This window comes from Temnothorax curvispinosus, unplaced genomic scaffold, assembly GCF_003070985.1.
Source record: "Temnothorax curvispinosus isolate PA1 unplaced genomic scaffold, ASM307098v1 QBEX01009580.1, whole genome shotgun sequence".
In the NCBI taxonomy this organism is placed as follows: domain Eukaryota; kingdom Metazoa; phylum Arthropoda; class Insecta; order Hymenoptera; family Formicidae; genus Temnothorax; species Temnothorax curvispinosus.
Genome location: NW_020219360.1, coordinates 142,882 through 162,029, shown reverse-complemented (window position 1 = coordinate 162,029; position 19,148 = coordinate 142,882). Strand labels below are relative to the sequence as shown.

The following is a 19,148-nucleotide window of genomic DNA, read 5'->3' as shown; positions in this document are numbered from 1 at the left end:
GTGATTTGCAATAAATCACAGAGATCACATAAGTCAGGCCTTCGCGGTGGACGGTGCGTCGCGCCGTAATCGGTAAACCGTACACTATTTACGCGGCTGATTCTGTTGATTTTACAAAAGATCACGCTAGAATTGTTATATCGACGGCAGTCCAATGGAGATCAATGTGGGCCAAGGTTAATCTATATCGTCGCGACGGATCGATTTCTTTGTACGCGTTGTGTCGACTTCGAAATATCTGCTCGACCCTGCCGATTCGTTTCGCATACAAATTCGTATAGAATATCGGAGAACACTTTAATCAATGCGTGCATCGATGCGATGGTCGCGTAAAAAGAAAAAAAAATATACACGTGACTTCTTTCAATTTGGTCACCGATGTCGTTGACTTCGGTGGATCGTAGTTCGTGGTGCAGTGCACGCGGAACAGGTGAAACGGGAGAAGAGTCAAGAAGAAAAGGGGGTCACACGGGGGAACCAACAGTGTAAACACGTGGTACCTCGTACCCCAGTTTCTGTAGATAGAGTCAATATTTGCCCGACATCGGTGCGTTAATGAAGTCGATCGACTTGCCATACCTGCTCCAAATATCAACTTACGGGCCACGACGATAACGACGAAGATGACGACGAGACCAGAATGGTCACGTGTGATTCTTTTGCTAGCTTCCCGTGTACGTGCTCACACGCGTCTATGCGGTCCGTATATACCTGCAGATGGGGGCACTCCGTAGTTTACGCGCCATTAAACACGAGTCCCGTGTGACGTTTATCCCTTTATGAGGCGTTTTTTGACCTGAGCTTCGGGAGCGCTTTCTTTGTCGTTCTTACCCCTCGCTACCGTTACAACCCTTTCTCCGTGCCGACTTTGCGTGCCGCTTGATCATCATCTTTGTAATCATTTCGGTAATCAACGACCGAATTCTTTCTTTGTATTTTCTACGATGGAAATGAACGAAAACGTTCACGCACATTCATCGGAAAAAAAAGTAAGAAATATATTACGTTACAGTTGAGACTTTTCTCTCCGCTGAAAGCGCCAAGTCACTATCTCCCTGAGGACAATATGTAAATGAAGCTAATTACGTAATGTGTTTTCTATATTGTAACAAATAATTTTCTTGAACCTCGAACTAGTTCACGTCAGTTCGAAGTTCTCGTATCAGAGTGAATAATGACTAATAATAAAAAGCGCACGTGATTCATGTGGGTCACGAGTGTGAGGCATAAGCTGCATAAAAAGAAGTGAAAAGATTACGAAAACATCTCGATTGCTTGCGACAGTTGCCAGAGAAAGAAAACGTGTCGTTCGTTGAAGAGACACATAGAATTAGATAAAATTAGTGACTTCTCAGCATGTTTGTATAGCATCGTCGTCGAAACAACAGTCTACATAATATTTCTCCGTATTCGACTCTTGTAATGTTTATAGTTTAAAGAAGGTGGACGACTCTTGGGACACTCTACCCACACATATTCGTCTATGAAGATAGATAAATGGTGATCGCTTGCGTTTGAAGGTGCTAATTCGAAATACTCGATATTACGTGAGGGTCATCCGTTACGAGGAATCTTGTTTTACGAGACACTTTGCGCAAACAGGGTATAATCATTTTTCTGTGACTCGCAAGCTTGTCCGCCGTTATAATTCTTCGCGGCAACGAGAGTACACATTAGAAGCGCAGTTTGCGCGATATAATTAATCGGCGGTATATTAATTCACATATTTATTACACACTGCGTTAAGAATGAGCACTTGATTACTGTCCAGGCCGTGATATACGGCCGGTGATTTTTCTCAGTGCGTTAATGAGTCAATGAATCTACTCGAAAGAAGGAGTCGATATATCACCCGGGATACGCGTTCGAGTACGCTCGCGCGCACGTTTGCGCACGAAAATTCCTCGTCTCGATGTTATCGGCGCTTAATTATGCGCGGAAGGATTACGCTCAAATAAATGCATACGCCGTATATAATCGACTATTACCGGATTACATAAAATAAACAGGATCTTGCGCGTACACACACGAGTGTGAAGAGTCTTCGGCAAAGCGGGAGGCGAACGATGGAAAAAGACTTCGGGAAACTGGTTCTCTCACCGAGCATGAACGATAACATTAGTTGAGGACAGAAAGTTTTTAACGATCTTTTAGATAGTCTAGACGAAACTTTGTAAATAGTCTGTGATCAATAAAATACTCTTTTTTTGTATAAATAATCATGATGTCAATTTACATTAAAGCACAATAAAATCTGGTTTTTAATGACTAACTTGGAAAAAGATAATCTTGGAAAAACGTTTCAGTGATTTTAAATAAATCTCTTTTTTAAGTAAACTAGTCTCTTTTTTAGATATGGATTAACGTGCACGCGTTGATTTTATATTGAATGCAATTTTATGTGTAATATCACGTAAATATAATCGATTAATTATCATTATTTATGGTAAATAAAAAAATAGTGTCACTTTTTTTTACAAGTAAAATGTGTCACCTATGCTACTCATACGTATTATATATATATGATCAAAACGAGAGAATGCAGTTTGCCGTATTGTAAAATCTAAATCGAAAATCCTGGAAAAACCCCAGAAAAGCAGAACGCAACACGCGGCCGGTGCAATTTGTATTGGCGTCGATGCGTTTTTAACGATCCCTTTGATGGATGGTAGCTGCTCATTCACAGACGCGTCGATCGAATCCCTGAAAAATGATCTTGCACATCGGCTCGCACATTCTCAACGGGACTATATAGATGTAACGATACGCCACTATATAGGGTGTATAAAAAGCGGTTCACTTTTACAGAAATATAATTATGCAAAATTAGAGAATGGTAAACGTCGTAATGTGACAGTATAAGAACATATAATTTCAAATTAGGAATAAATTAAATTAAAAATGGAAAACATTTTTAGCCAATTAAAGTTTACAGACAGCAAATGAAAACTCAATAACAATTCTAGTAAGCTTTATTTGCAAAAGATTTAAATCGCGCTTTAAATATTAACTTTGATGCCAAAATGCCGAATTTCGTTGAAAAAGCGAAAAAAGAAAATATGCAACGAAATCTTTTGCTGATAAGTCGATTTTAAATTTTCCAAATTTTCTTCCGTTGATATAGTGGGTGATTTTTCATCACACCCTATATACATACGCTCGCTCATCCGCGAGCATATGGCAAGGTAGGCAGCGGAGTTCCTTTTCGGTTAATATGTTTTCGCGATCCACAATACGCTCGGTCGGGAGCCAAAGACAATTAATAACCTTCCGGAGTATCATTTATTGCGACAGTTTAGCCTCATGTTAGAGCGAACTCGTCCCGTCGAGGAGCGCGAAGCGCATAAACGCCGTGGCGCAGGTAGCCACGTCGTAGATGACATTGTCTGCCTCCTCGAGCCGTGACCGATCCGATTTTTAACAGCGATTTTGCGTCCGCCACTCGAGAGTCAATCGAGAACGGTCGCCGTGCACGACCCTCTCGCACTTGTGGGAATCGCGATGGGTGCTCCTCTCGGAAGTACCGTGATTCGTTATGCCCGCGTTATGCCCTCGTGCATGTGACTGCACATGTACCACGTTGCGCCGGAGTTCTAGCCAAGAGCAGCTGCTTCCAGAGAAGATACGACGCGTTTCGCGAGTGGCACGTTCCGAAGCGCCAAATGAATACATAACGTTGCGAGATGCGAGCTGTCGAGCAACTCGGAGGGAAAAAAATCCGTAGCCGATTTCAGCAAGAAAACCAATCGTCGCGTCATCGTATTTCGAATTGCACGCCGTACGCCTGAGGGAAATGATAGGCGAATGATGTAGAAATTAATGCGGAAGAATTTAGCGATAAATATATATTTTCGTGATATATACAAGAGAAGTTAACGCTTAAACGCGCGGATCCAGATTCTACACGCGTATTTTATGTATATTCAGAGAAGCATATTGCACGCGACTTGTGACTAAAGCATAGTGATTTACATCCGCATTGCGTTTTGCCAGACAATCTTGCGTGATTGACGAGATCGTGCATGGTCATCTAGATCGTGATACTACATGTGATAATTTACTTATTCAGGACATTTTTAGAACCTAAAAACATGTTACATTGTAGTAGCCGAGTATCTAGGCGAAAGAAGCGTATCACGATATTAAATAAGTTATTTGAACGAAAACGTATACAGCGAAACAGATGTTTCCTTTCTTATAAGAATCTTTGGTAACAAATGTTTTATTGCACGTTAAATATTCAATCATCAAATCTCATAAGGACTATCCGAATAAATATATAATTTCTCTTGAAATAAGAATGAACAATCGCGGAGTCGGAACTTGTTAAATAATCGCGTATTATAATGGAGGGTCCTTTCGAATATAAAGCTCCGGGTTTTATATCTGTCTTCTGCTTACTCCAAGACGCACGAGACCGGTATGCCTCGCTGGCGCAATTTAATCTCCCTTTATTTGGCGATTAAGCGCGCCACCATTGATTTATAATCTCATAAAAGGCCGAAGGCACGGTCCTGTAACGACGCCGGCAATATCGCAAACCGAAAGAGCATCGAGAAGGTTTAGCTCACGTGTTTGTGTGTGTATGTGTGTGTGTGTGTGTGTGTGTGTGTGTGTGTGTGTGTGTACTCGCGTAGCCGCGCGTAAGCCGCAATACAAGTGCGATTTCCACGAAAGCGACATTTAAAATTTTATACGCGATCTCGTTGACGAAATCTTCGAAGTTCTCGATATTAACTTAATAGAAATGCACAATTTAAACGATAACGCTCAGAGTAATCCGTTTAGATTTCATTGTCAAAATTTTACAGAACGAAACTTTTATTAAAAATCATGTAAACATTAATTACTTTGTTATTAAAACAATTATATTGCCAAATATCAACAAATATCGACGTTATATTATTGTAACTTTTTATTTAACATCTGCAGAAATAACTATTCGCGAAACGATGTTCTGACTGTAAGTCTGACGAATCCGGGCACTGCTTCGCCAGTTCAAGACGTAAGCAAAAGCATAGTACTCGAGAATATGTACTCGCGATTATCTTTTGCTCTCGTCCCGGAACGAGTTTCACGGTGTACGCGATAAGGCGATTGGATCATCCACTCAACGCGGTCGCCTTCCGTAGGCACGTTGTCATTCTAACGGAAGCGGGACCAAGTGTAGATCAGTGTAATTCGCGAGTTATCGCCAAGTGAACAAAGAGCATCGATTTAGATTAGAAAAGTAACGGGTAATTTGCGTGCGCGCCGTTAAACGCGCCTTTTAAACGATCTAGATAAGATAAAGAGAGAGACATTTCCACGTATTCGCACGTTTCGCTTAGCTCCTGCTCGACCGCAGTGTTTCACCATGTCTGTTCTAAGAAAATATTCCAGCATATTCTGTTCCAAGACTCGGTTATTTTTGTTTTTACCTAAGATCTAATTTATTTAGAAAACAATAATATTTTCTAAAAATTGCTAAGTCGCAAAGATAATAATTCAGTTTCGCACTAAGAAAATTTAGTGCGCAGGTGTTTTCTTAACAGATTAATACGACGTGACTGTCATGTGAGAGAGTTGGATTTAAGAATGCAGAATTCTTAATCGAATTTTTCATTTACACTTTGCCGCCATGGTTAGGTCAGGATCTTAGGCTCCATTCGGAATCGAACAAAAAAAGATAATACGCGTATTTGTCACGACTCTCGGTACTTCCCGCATGACTTGTAAAGGGTGGCAGTGTAGTGGCGGCAAAAAGGCGTTAAGTCAGATCACGACCCTGTGACGACGACGAGCCACGCCGGAAGGGGTTAATATGCAAATGAGGCGCGACACGACGCTTAGGTCGGTATGCATAAAAGATTTGCCAGTTGCACTCATGCAAATCTAATTTTTGCGTATTACTAGATCAGAGATGACACAATGGGATATTTCAGCAATAATGCATATTTGTTATGTAACTACAAAAAATACAAATAAGTCAACATAAAAAGAAATATGTAAATGCAGGTAACCCTCGAATAACACGATTAATTGGTTCCGTGTTACTAAAAACCGTGTTATTCGAGATATAAGGATTCATACAATTTTGGAGATCGCGTTCCGTGCTATTGAAATTCGTTCAATTAAAAACATCCAGATCCATATAAAATTGGTTCTAAAGGATTATTTTTTAAAAATATTTTTAAAGTTGTCACAATTTTTTACCGTGTTATTTGAGACTCCATGTAATTCAAATAACATGTTATTCAAAGATCATATATATATATATATATTTTTCCTATGTTTTAAGAAATTTGTCAGTTTTGTGTTCAATTGAGCTTTATGTTCTACATGAAGATGAAAGATTTTGTTAACGTTATTAAAAATGAAAACGTTAAAATTACTAAAAATTTAGTTCTTGCTTAAAAATTTATGACCAAAAATCGTGAAATTTGAAACAATAATTAACATTTTTTAATTCGATGGTGGAATAGAAGTTTTGTGGTAAATAAGGTGATTAAACTATGGATTGAAAAATCTGTAGTTTAACTTATGTTAAATATCTTATTGTGAATCCGTTTACGCCATTATCTTACTTCATGCGAGAACATCTCAATGTTCTCTTTAACTCTCGTATTTAACTTACCGAAATAAAGATGCGTCCCTGAGCATCACGCAACTCGTCGCGCCAGTGTACGCGTGCACGTGCATGAGCGATGAATCGGAGCGGGAGAAAGATTGGAGACGACGGAGAGAGAGAGGAAGAAGAAAGAGAAAGAGAAGATGCGCGATTCTCTTCTCGGACCTCTTTCGAGCATAGAGCTCGCTCCGGATATACAAGTGGGTAATAACCGTATGAAAGGGTAACAAAGGTGGCTGACACACCGCGGTCGACGTAAAGAGCAGGGGGCAAGGGTATGGGCGCGGGCAAGGGAATAGCAATAAATATATTTTGACATGGGAGAGCCACGCCGACGGTCTTATGCATAATAATTGTAACGGCCATCTCTCTCTCGCGCTTGCACGGCACGACACGTACGCACAACGTACGCACGCGGGCAAGACGTCGTCGCTCTTAGGCCCCTTTTGTGTTGCCGAATTACGGTACTGGCTAGCAGTAAGCAAATATTATAGCAACAGGCGGAGACGAGGGGTAACGATAATGTTTTCATTTGATGACGACTAACCTCGACTAACCGCACGTGAGATCGCATGTTGGGGAGAGGGTCCCCCCCTATCTGCCCCCTCCTCGGGCGATCGCGAAAGCGCGTAAGTCATAGGAGTTTACGAATGCGCATTTTAAATAGGCTAGTATTATGTATGAATAATCAATTACCATAAATTTAAGAATTTATATATAAGAAATAGAGCAAAAACGCAATGTGAATCCTAAGTCTTTACGTATTTGTAATACTTTGGAGAATTATTTCTTCCGCAATAGAATAACGATTTGATATAACCCAATTCTATCACGGAAATAATAAATAAATGATGTATTGAAGAAGAAAAGAAAATTATCAAGAGGTCTGTTGTAACGCTATTTCCGCGTGATTTCATAATGAATATCTACAGAATCAGGAGCCGGAGACTTTAATGCTCGACGTGATGTACACTGACAGAGATTTAAATGTAAGCTCATTGGTACTGTCCATGTCGCGTATTGTGCGTAACGAGGTTTATCGATATCTTTGTTATCTTATCTTGTAAAAGACATTGCGTAAATAACTAAAACGGCATCATAACCGTTCGTGACAATAATATTGATCAGTATAGTGATAGAATATCACTAATACACATCATTAATTATAAATGGATTAAAACGTTATTAATACAATCTCTGTAAACTATCGAAATGTAAAATGTAAAATGTAAAATAAGATGACTCACCTCACTCAAATAAATTGGAAATCCACGCAAATGTCAGTCCCGTTTTTGGATCACTAAGTTAACAAATAAGTATAGTGTTCTCGCCGAAGCAACTGTTCCGATTCGCTTATTTACACATCTCTCGTTCCCAGGAAACGTTCTGTTTGCTCTTACTATGCCGATTATGCCTCTCTTCGATCACATTGCTCCAATTATTTGACGCTTAAATTCGAAGAAAGTCGTTTCTTCCGTGTAACAGCCGGTGATTTTCTTGAAAGCTTCGCTGTACTCAATCAATTTTGTTCTGCATAGACTGTCACCGGCGTTGTCATGTCGGTCGTTTCGATTCCACCGACTGAACTATACAATTTCGATCGATCGTATAATTCACACACTTCCTCGTCCGATATTTATTCTATTATTTTACTCTCTCTCTCTCTCTCTCTCTCTCTCTCTTTCCTCTTCTTCTTTTCTACTTCCCCCGCTGTTTTCTCGCGATTTTTTCCTTCACCTCTTTTCCTCCTCGGTCGCTGCTCGTGGTCGTCTTTGTATACTCTCGATCTCTTTCTCTCTCTCTCTTTTTCTCTCCCCCCCTCTCCTTCTGTCTCTCTTGTGTGTGCACGTGTGACGGTGCGACTACGACGATGGACGAGAAAGGACTGGTGCTGTACGATCGCTCAGACCTGTTTGACTGCATCGGAGCGCCTGAGGAGAACCGTGCCGTACCGAAGGAACGATTTTCCTCCGTATAAGAGCCATCTGGGGAGCTGTTCTTATCCATCGGTTCACGCCTGTGCCTGGGCCCGCCAACGGCTCCGGTCCGGGCCCGATCGGTCGACCAATCGGTGTGCGCCGGTTCCCGGTACCTAGGCTGTCTAAGTGCCACCCATTCGTCCCCACTTGTAACCGGCTCCACCACTCTTGAAAGATCCCAACTACCGGCCCTCACCAACCGCAAATACCGCCACTCTGCTAACTCGTTCGTTGACTACGAGTTGAATTTTATATATGTTTAATATATTATGTATATATAATACAATATGTGAGCAAAGAGGAGGATAAGAGAAAAAGAGGCATAGTAAGTTGTTATTTTGCACTTCTTGTAGAGGAAAGTCCCTTATTATGAGATAGGCTCCTAATATGCGACAGCTAGGTTTCTGCTAAACTAATAGGCCCTATCTGTTGGTTCCACCATGAACTTATTGTCTTTGGGGTAAAACCTATTTAGTGAAAAATTCATTGTTTGATCGTGCGTGTAGTCGTTGCAGAGAAAGAAATTGTGAAATTGGATGTTGTCAAGTGTCATGGATATGGGTCTTTAAACCTTGTTTATTATATAATTAATAAATATTTGGCAATAAGTTCTGCATGCAGCGATAGAGTAAGGTCGTATTAATAGGAAAATACGGGATATGTTGAGTTGCTTAATTGTAGAGATTAGATTTGGTGATCGTGAAACCGCAAGGCGTGGTGCTCGTAACATGAGATACTCAGGGTACTCCTGGGTTGCTGGCGTATGAAAGTTATTGTATAGTAATAAAAGAAGAGAAAATACTATATTAACGTTAAGGGAAGGTTTATACGAATTTATAAGACGTGCTGACCTTGATTTGAGAAGGAAGGGTGGAGGGGGAAGATAAGGTACAATATTGAGTATAAGTGGGTTTACGATTGTTGCAAATATGCTTCTGCATCACATGTGTATTTGAGAAACATTAAATAAAGGTTTTTAATAGTAATACTGATGTATTTTGCACTTTATTAGCGATTTTCCGGGGTCTCTCATATTAGGAGCACACTTTTGCGATTTTGCCGAAAGATCATTTTTCACATTTTTCTAATTTTCAGCAAAATTAATATTTAAATTAAATTTTACATTTTAGCATCTTAAAGCTTATTAAATTCCCTTCAAAATGACCTACTATATTTTTCAATTCTGCCCATAGACTTACAGCAATCACACAAAATAGATATGGTATCTTAAAATCGGGTACTTTCCTCTACTATCTTTCTGTTTTCCTCTTTTCCTTTTATTGTTGTTAAATACATCAGGATTAAAAATTATTTTAATCATGCATTAATTAAAGTAAAGCGTTTAAATTTAAATGTTTTTTTTTTTTATTTATATATATATTCGTGGATAAAATTACAAAATCTATCACATCATGTTATTAATAAATAATAAAAGCAATAGTAAACATTTTGTTCTAATTATCTGAATAGTTCAATATGCGGAAATTGTTATAATTTTTATAAAGATATATATAATATTTATAATAATATATCTTTCTTTATTTTACCTTTTTTTCTTATAAGTGAATAAGTATAATTTTTCTGTTATTATTACGTCACAGACATCCAAACAATCACGCCAATGGATTTTCCACGTAATACGTTTTTTCCTGGTTGAAGTAATAGGTATTTTCAGTTTTCTCCAGTGTGGCGAATATTATGGCGGTTTCTCAAGCGCAGACGTTTCCTCGTAATTATTCGGAAAAAAATGCTCTTACGGTGCTCCAGAATCCGGCTGCGGGAAGACGAGTCTTTTTGCGACGCTCGCGGTTTGAGCAAAGGCCCCTTACGTCGCCGATACGGGCTTTATTTGCGTATGCTAAATGGTGCACGCACGTGGTTTCCACATTCTCCCGACGGCTAATCACACCGCAAATAATCGTGAGCACGCGGCGTGAATCCTTTAGTTTCCAGACGTACTTTACGACATGGCTTTGCCATTCGGAGCGGCTATATTTTTTTTCTATTGTACCATGCAGTAGTTTGTAAAGACAGTTTAGACAAAAGCTTTTTCGTGGAATTCACAAACTCTTAGTTGGGACCTTGTCTCCTAGGCATGATTTGAAATTAAACGCAGCATTTTGACAGTGATTGTTGCTACATTGATTCAGGCGATCGGCTTTTTATAATCCTTTATTTATGTTATTTTCACATTGTCCTTATATTGTGTTGCCTATCACAAAATCTTAATCCAGTATTATTAAAGCGGGACCCTAAATATTATAAGCTGTTATTTTTGGTGTTATTTTTACAACTGCTCTGTATTTGTTATTGTAATAAAAAATTTCAAAATAATTGAAATTTTGACAACTTTATCGCGATGAGTAAATAAGTCAAAACTGCCTGCAACCGAGCGTCGAAGCGATCGTCATTAGGGAGATACATTCTCTTTCTTTCGAAACGTCGGGATCTCTCGACGATGCGACGCGACCGTATTAAAGATCCAGCGGGTCACAAAGCGGCTGGTCGATCCAATAAAATGTCATGAGACGCACGAGGGCGAGGTCGGGCCGCAGTAGTGTGAGACAGGGTATACCGGCGCGGCGCTATAAATTAAGAAGATGTGTCCACTCGTGGAAATTAAACCATAGAAACTGGTTTTGAACGTAAAACACATCTCCTCTTTTACTGCACGTAACTCTTTTTTTCTCCATTTCATCTTCTTTCTGTTTTATTTCTTCTCTTTTCTCATCTTGCTATCGTTTTCTCTCCTTCTTTCTTACCTATTCATTCATATATCCTTGTACCTACGCTCCTTTTTATAATCATTTTTTGTATTTTTCTCGTCTTCTATTCACGCGTGATCTTCATTCTTCTTTCACATTCATACTCATCGATATATGAGTCCTGTATTATTCATTTCGCTTCCTCGATTAACAACTGATTTCGTTTGCCAGAGAAGATAATAAACGAACATCTATAAAATCTCATTGTAAAGATGAATACGATGCGAACAAACAGCGAATGTGAATTTCTGTTATTAAAATTAGGGGAGATGTGTACGCCGTAACGAATGAGAATTTACATCAATGTTCAATTCGCGTTCAGATTGATTTGTTCGTTAGGCGATACATCAAATAAAATTAATGTATAATATTTAAGAAACATATTTTTACATACACAGTTAATAATTTAATTATTTTATCTTGTGCAATAACAGAAAAAATAGAAGAATCAAATGAAGTTTTTTTTGCAAATATGGGCGTGCCGGATGGCCATTAGTATTCTCAATTGTGCAAGTAACGAATGTAAAAAAAGTATTAGAGGATTATAATTACGTAAAGCTTGACGATTATTGCACGGTAGACTTGAAAAATAAATTTTTTGCAGAAAATCGTATTCTTATTTCATTATTGATCGTGATGCGTTGATGATCGTACAGTGATATTTCTTATAAAAAAAAAACTGTTGTAAATCCGTCGATGTATGGCAACAAGAGAGGCACTGCAGACAACGTCAGATTCGTGATCAATTGGCCGCATATAATCCGGATGTATCTACGCGTTCGACCGTCCATTCTCTTTTTTGTCTGTCGCAGTCGCGTCCTAGTATGAATGCTCGCTCATGCAGAAGCCTTTCTGGAGAAGGCAGATGGGACTAATATAGACTCCATTCTGCCCCGAAGATATGAACTCATTCTTTCGATGGTGTCGGAGCTGCCCATCGACACGGAAACAAATAAGATTTATCGTTCCGTGTATGTCTCTGATCGCCCCTTGCCGCTGGAAAACGGTTGTGATAGTTTTCGTCTCGTATGGTTGTACGGAGATACTCACGCGTAAAAAACGAGGAAAAATAACGAGGAAAACGTTGCGTTAGTCTATATGGTAGGCGTTAGATTTCGAGTATCGATTTGTAATTAAAATACGAAATGATGAAATATTGATGAGATTATCCATTTAATTTAATTGTTTTACAGATAAATTTAATTAGAAAACAGGAACAAAAATGTGTACATTTGTATGCGATAAAATATATTTTTTTGTTTAATATTTTGTTCATTTTTTTATTTTTTTATGACACATTTAAATACAACTAAATCTAAAGAGGGAATTTTGACCAATCTAAAATACTTATATTTATTTTTAATTTGTATGTATTTATTAACGAGTGGTGAAATTCTCTAAGAATGTTATTTATATTATTAATATTATTCACTGTCAGTAAAGAATAAAGTTGTATGTTAAAAAAAGATAAACTTTGTAGATTCAAAACCAAAGAATTGGCTATTCAGAAAAGTGTTCCACGTCTTATAGGTATACCTTTCTTTTTAGTTACTCTTTAATCTTTACTTTTCTTCTTAAATAGATCTTTTGTTTTTTCAACTGATAATTTGTAAAATTTTTAGGATTAGAATTAGAATACCTACACATCGATTTTCAACCGATTTGAATAGATTATCTTCTCACAGAGTAGATTGTGGTCATATAGATGAAAAAAGAAACGGAAAAGGATTAAATTTAAACGTATTAAATTTTGAGAAAAAATGTCAAATGTAACGGATCTTTTTTGAAATCATCGGTATAAAACAAAGTTTTAGTTACTGGATTAATAAACTAGAAATGTTATATGTGTTAAAATAAATTGTATAAATTAGAAAACCTAGGTATGGAAATCGAAGAGACTTTGAAAATACTTGAAATCAAGAGTAACTCTTTAGCATGTGATCAACAATTTAAATAATAGCGATTTAGAGTTAAATAATAGCTCATGTTTTTGCAAGATATATAACAGTATATGCTTATTCTAAATTTAAAAAAAAATGGTGAGGCTAAGAGATATTTAAAATAAAATGAAAATTAGTGAGACAGATTACAACATTTAGATCTATATACCATTACTATTACATAAACATATACTATTACATACAAATATACATATATTCTACATATATTCTCAGTTTTATACAGTTTTTCAAGATCGCGAGAAGTAATAACGCGGCGGCTTAAAGAATGATTCGCTACTTCATTCGCGCTCTAAAATGCGGGCCCATTATTTCTGGAGCTACGTACATGCATTGCAGCTCATAAATCGCGGAGTGGTATATGCACTCGTAAACATAAAGTGCAAACGTATGTTTTTCACGATCGAGAGCCCACTAAAATCCCGGTGACAGTGATATCGGCTATCGCAGGACTCGGACAACGGGAACACTCGTAAACCTTTCTGCGCGCGGCGCACGAAATTCGCGTCACGATCGTATTTCCTGACTGGAATCGGCCGCCGTGTAAAAATACGATCCGCGATCAGACGTAAACGCGAATACCTGGAAATAAATTAGAGTAGAGAACTTACGGTCGCAATCCCGTAATAATTCTCGCGCAACGACCCAATTAAAAGAAAGAGAACAGTCGTATGTTCAAATCATTTCACGTAAATTCCAGATTTTGCAAATTCTTATATATTGGCAATCTCTTGTTCGAAATTAATCGCGTTTTATTCGATCGGAATTAGTGCCGTTAAGCATAGCGTAATCATTCAAATATGCTAATTTGTTTTTTTTTTAATTTGATTATAATTTTTGCTTTTTGTTTTTAATAGGTTTTTTATACTTAGTTCGATTATTTTTTACATCCACGAGTTAATCTGATGACTAATGTCGTTAATAAAAAATTACATATGTAAATTCTGACTATCTGATATCTTTATTTATTTTATTTTATTTTTTTAAACGGAGAAGTATTACCGCCAAATAAGGCAGGTTCACGGAGAAGGATGAAGTTAACGGTTTTACGAAAGCGCGATCATACAACGCAGAATTTCTCGAGATAAGATGTATGATCGCTTCTAGCGGAGAGAGGCGCAACACAGGCTCTAATGTCCTTTCGTATTTGAGTCTGGACCCTAGGATGATGCACTCAAGGAGACGCAGAGAGTGCTACGAAAGTCACGCTGCCTGAGAAATTGAGCTATGACATCGCTTGGCATGCGGCGCGGCGAAAAAATGGCGCGGCATTCGCGAGATTTCAGGAACGCGACGGCGATGCGGCGTGCTGAAAAGCGCCGTTTGCTATAGCAACGCTTGGTCTCATTAATCGAAAACACGCGGAATGTCGTAAGAGCGAACGAGCGAGCCAGGCCGTTTCTACGTCGCAGTCGGCCGAGCAAACGGGCGAGCGACGCGACGGCGTGCGAATCGTCGTCGCGTTGCTATAATCGATTACCGCGAGATTATTAAACGTAGTTGGCCTCGTCGAGCGAAGAAATCTCATCTTACGGCGCGAGGTCAAAGGGACACAGCCGAGACGACCGTGCGCCCCGTGAAAACTTGCAAAGCTGCATCTCCGAGTAGGTAGAAGAAATACACCGTCGAGGGACAAATAGCGAAATAGAGACCATAAGTCCTATAATACCTTTCAGAGATTCTTAAAATTTCTTAGTCCTTTTAATATATGTATATGATCTTTGTGTAATTAATTTAGTAATCCCACTCAATCGGCTTGACAAATTCTACATTCTATTTGTATCGCCTAAATGTATTAATCGAAAATTCAAGATTTTTACCAGAATTCTATTTTTAGGAATTTAAATCGGAAATAGCTTTATTGTGAATTTTACTAATTAACTATGTCATACTATTTATCTATATACCTATTTAATTATTTATCTTAACTTTTTTGGCAACATTATAAGATCTCTTTGTCACAAACGTATATACATATTCATAAAAAAAATATCTTAGTTTCTCAACTGCGGTGCTACATATTTTTTTGCACCTGGCAATTCCACGCACGGTAAATTACGCCGATAATCCGTAATTAGAAAAATCCGGTTCTCATAACGATGGAATGATCACAGTTGGTAATACTCGCAGAATAATTTCAACAATAGCGTAAAGACAACCGAGTTAGTCACGATTCATTTCGCACTGTGAGATCAATAATGTAAGATTGCGGAGTAATAGTGTTTCGCGGAAATTCTGAAGATATAGCGAGCGATTAGATTAACGATTGACGGCTAGCTTATACTTGAATGATTATTAATTTTTATGAGACTTTAGAAGTGTGGAATAACGACATGCATGAAGATTAGCATTTTGATATAAGTATCTAGTTATAAACTATACATATCTATGCATCACAGATCAAGATATCACTAACAAAAATCTCGCTATTTTATCCTCCACCTGCCATTTGATAATAATCACGACTATATATAGATACTATAATATTAGTGTATTTATATAGTATATAAAATATATTGATATACTAATAATAAGATATCCTAACAGTATTATTAAATATAATATCGTTCAAAATGTATTTATTGCATTTTCGCTCAATGTCTGAAATTAATTTGTAAAATTCAAAAAGCCATTATTGAAAATATTTTATGTACCCTTTCGAAGTAGATAACGCTAAAAAAAAGCAACCGTCAGATTGCGCACGGTGGCATATCGATTTCGCGCGGGTCGAGGTCGAGGGATTATTTCGAGCGGGAGAGCCGCGAGAGAGGAAACAGGATCTCGCGTACGCGCGTCCTTCGGCGAGGATTCTTCCGCGGGAAGGGCGTAGGCGAATCTTCGATCTTGAGAGCCGTTGGAAGTCAACCTCTCTCGGCATACGAGCTCACGGGAACTGGGAGCATGACCGCGTATCTCGAATCTACTTTGTGTCCTTTCACAAAGCGAGGAAAGGTACAGGTACAGATACGCCTGCCTATCCGCAGGATGTACTTCTCAGTGATCTACAGTGCAACCGAGTCGAGAGAGAATCGCGATCTTTGGCAAATTCATGCGAGATTTTGCGGGCTCGCAAAACGTGTCTCACGGTATCGTTCACGAGATTTTACCGGCCAAATTTAAACTCTAGCGAAAAAGTCCTACGATAAAGAAAAGATATTGTTTTTAATCACGTGACTGTTCTAACTATTATTGTGAGACATTTTCATGAAGAAATGAAAATTTAAAAAATAGTAAAAAATAAAAATATTGAAGTTTATTAAATGTAGATTTTTAAAAAAAGTAAGAGGTATAACATTTTTAAAAAATTCGTTGCGTGAAAGCTTAGAATAATTATGGCTGTCTGTCAAGGATAGAAAAAAAAAGAAGATTCAGAACATCTCTTTATACCATAATTTTTCATAACGCAAACACAATAAAGATTCGTATAGATCCTATATGCTCCCCACTGTTACTTACAAGCCTCAACTAACGAGTGCATATCGATCGGGTCTGAAGGAAAAAAAATCGTCAGGGTAGTCTCGGATATCGACGGGTGACGACCGGATGACGAATCAACAATCCGATCAGAGTCAGCCGATTAATGTCCACCGAGTGTCTGAAGTGCCGGTGTTATAAGGTACCATGGGTAACCTAACTAGACTTCGACATCTGCCCGATTTGTCACGGGACGCTTTCCCTTGCGATATTTCAAGCAAGCCCAACGATAGCAACAGCAGCCACGGACTCGGGCGCGCTGTGAATAATTTCTGAATACCGCTAACGAGAGTCTAGTGGTGGATTCGGTCGAAGCCGCACTCTCGTAGACCGCGTCCAATCGCGCTGCCGCATCACGTCGCGACGATGGAAAACACTTCCGCGACGGTGAAAATCAAGCGGCTGCGGTACCCGCCGCGAATGTATCTCCCGCACCGTTTCGTGACAAACCTGGGAACGGTTTATTTTGCGTCCTTGAGGATCTCTATACGTCTCCGACCGAAAATTTTTATACGTCTTTTTATTCGATTCTCAGATAATTCACTGACAGCGGTTTACGCGGCGCGCATTTTCTTTCGCTCAGGAATCAGCTGAGTGAAAGTCCGGTCGTACTCCTTGCAAGAGATTTCCGCGATCGTTCTACTCGACGTTCGAAGTCTCGATAAAAAAGTCGATCAAGGTATGACGACGCGTTACTCTGAATACCTTCCAATACTCTTCCCGATTCCAACACGGGAAACTTCGGCTTCGCGAATTTTTTAAACGTGTTCTAGTGATTGATCTTGCTACAATATCGAAAGTCAAAGTTTATCCCGAACAAGAACAAGATTTTCTTGTGGATGTGGCATCGGGCTTGAAACGTAACATATTAGTACCTAGTAACTATACCAGGTTCCTCCTATCTGAAATTTAATATTGTTTCTCTAATGGTTTTCACGACTGCTCATCGCCTATCACCCACTCGCAAACCCGGCCATATTTAATTACAGAAAATCATTCGACCTTTGAGCAAACCTTTCCACGCATTTGAGGACTTTACCCTCGCGAGTGTAAAATAGAATAAAAATTTCTTTATACGAGCAAGAACGCCAAATGAATATCGAATGACGATAATAGTCGCCGACTTCTTGCCAATGTCGACGACAAGAAGCAACAATCCATCTCGTCGGTGACGTGGTACCCCGCTGTCTAAATACGCTTAATGGATGACAACTATAAACTACCGCAGCAGCACATAACACGGAACCACGGAACGAATATCGTTCCGCACGATTAAACGCGCCCCTTTCTCCTCGCACGACACTCGATCTCTCGCTGGAGCACTAGAACCCTCGTTGGTCGTTATCGTCGCGTCCGGTATCTGGATGTACCTACTCCGTAGATTCATCCTGCGTGATCGCTGATGGCGAGAGCTTGCGCTTGCATAAGTGATTGAAGTACGAACGTATCTTCTATAAATCTTTAAGAATATTCAAAGTCGTACATCCATATAAAGCGATGAGATAAAAAGGAATAAAAATTGATGATAAAAACGATAAAAATATTTATTACAAACTATATAAGTTTAATATAAGACTAATACGAACATATAACGGCACAAATTTACATGCAATAAAAATTTTTTAATATTTATTTTTATTTAACAATTCGTGCTTGCAATAGACTTTTTCATCTGGTGTGTCGATACCGGTTTTAACTTCCACCAAAGTGCTCATTAGTCGGTGGTCTTGATTGAACTGAACGGAAAAAAGTTTTTCTCAGTCTAGTAGAGGTTGAAAGTAATATCGCAACGTCAGATAAAAAACCGTTTATATATTTTTCAGTTATTCTTATAATCACATGTACAGCAATAATTGCGTGAAATATATGTATATGTATATATGTGTACTTATCTTCTTTTTACTTAACCAAAAATACAAAAGCAGAAGATAATTTATTAACGAGGTATTACTACATCTTTTGGTCGTACTATAAATGTATCAACATAATTTCTTATCTGAGCAATGACGAGATTTTGTCGATGAAGTTAGGCAATTCGCGATTGCGTTCCAAACATAATGGTAGCTAAACGTAGAGTTCGTTGCAATTGGCCTGCCCTTTTGCGAGGTCCCTTTTATCCCGCAGGACAAAACCACAAGAGCCACAAATTTAACCGCACGGACGCGCGGCGTTGAACCGGCGACACATCGCTCGATAAATCTGCTTGGCGCGCTAACATTGAAAGTTGAATGAATGGCGTTACGGGCTGGCGAGCATGCTGAATGCGGGACGAGACCGGCTCGTTGACACGGTAGTCAAAATATTGGGGGAGTGCCGAATCGAATCTCCACCGTCGCGTTTTTCTTTTTATTTTCTAGCTGAA

The 19,148-nt window shown here is 38.8% G+C and overlaps 1 protein-coding gene across 1 annotated transcript in view; it reads right to left on the bottom strand.

Annotated features, from left to right (window-relative positions):
- LOC112459176 (protein embryonic gonad-like) overlaps positions 1–8,569 on the bottom strand; it is a 29,014-nt gene extending 20,445 nt beyond the window's left edge. The window contains exon 1 of the mRNA XM_025023177.1: positions 7,858–8,569. The gene's annotated coding sequence lies outside the window, so the exon portion shown is untranslated. The remainder of the gene's footprint in view (positions 1–7,857) is intronic.
- Positions 8,570–19,148: the final 10,579 nt, after the last annotated feature.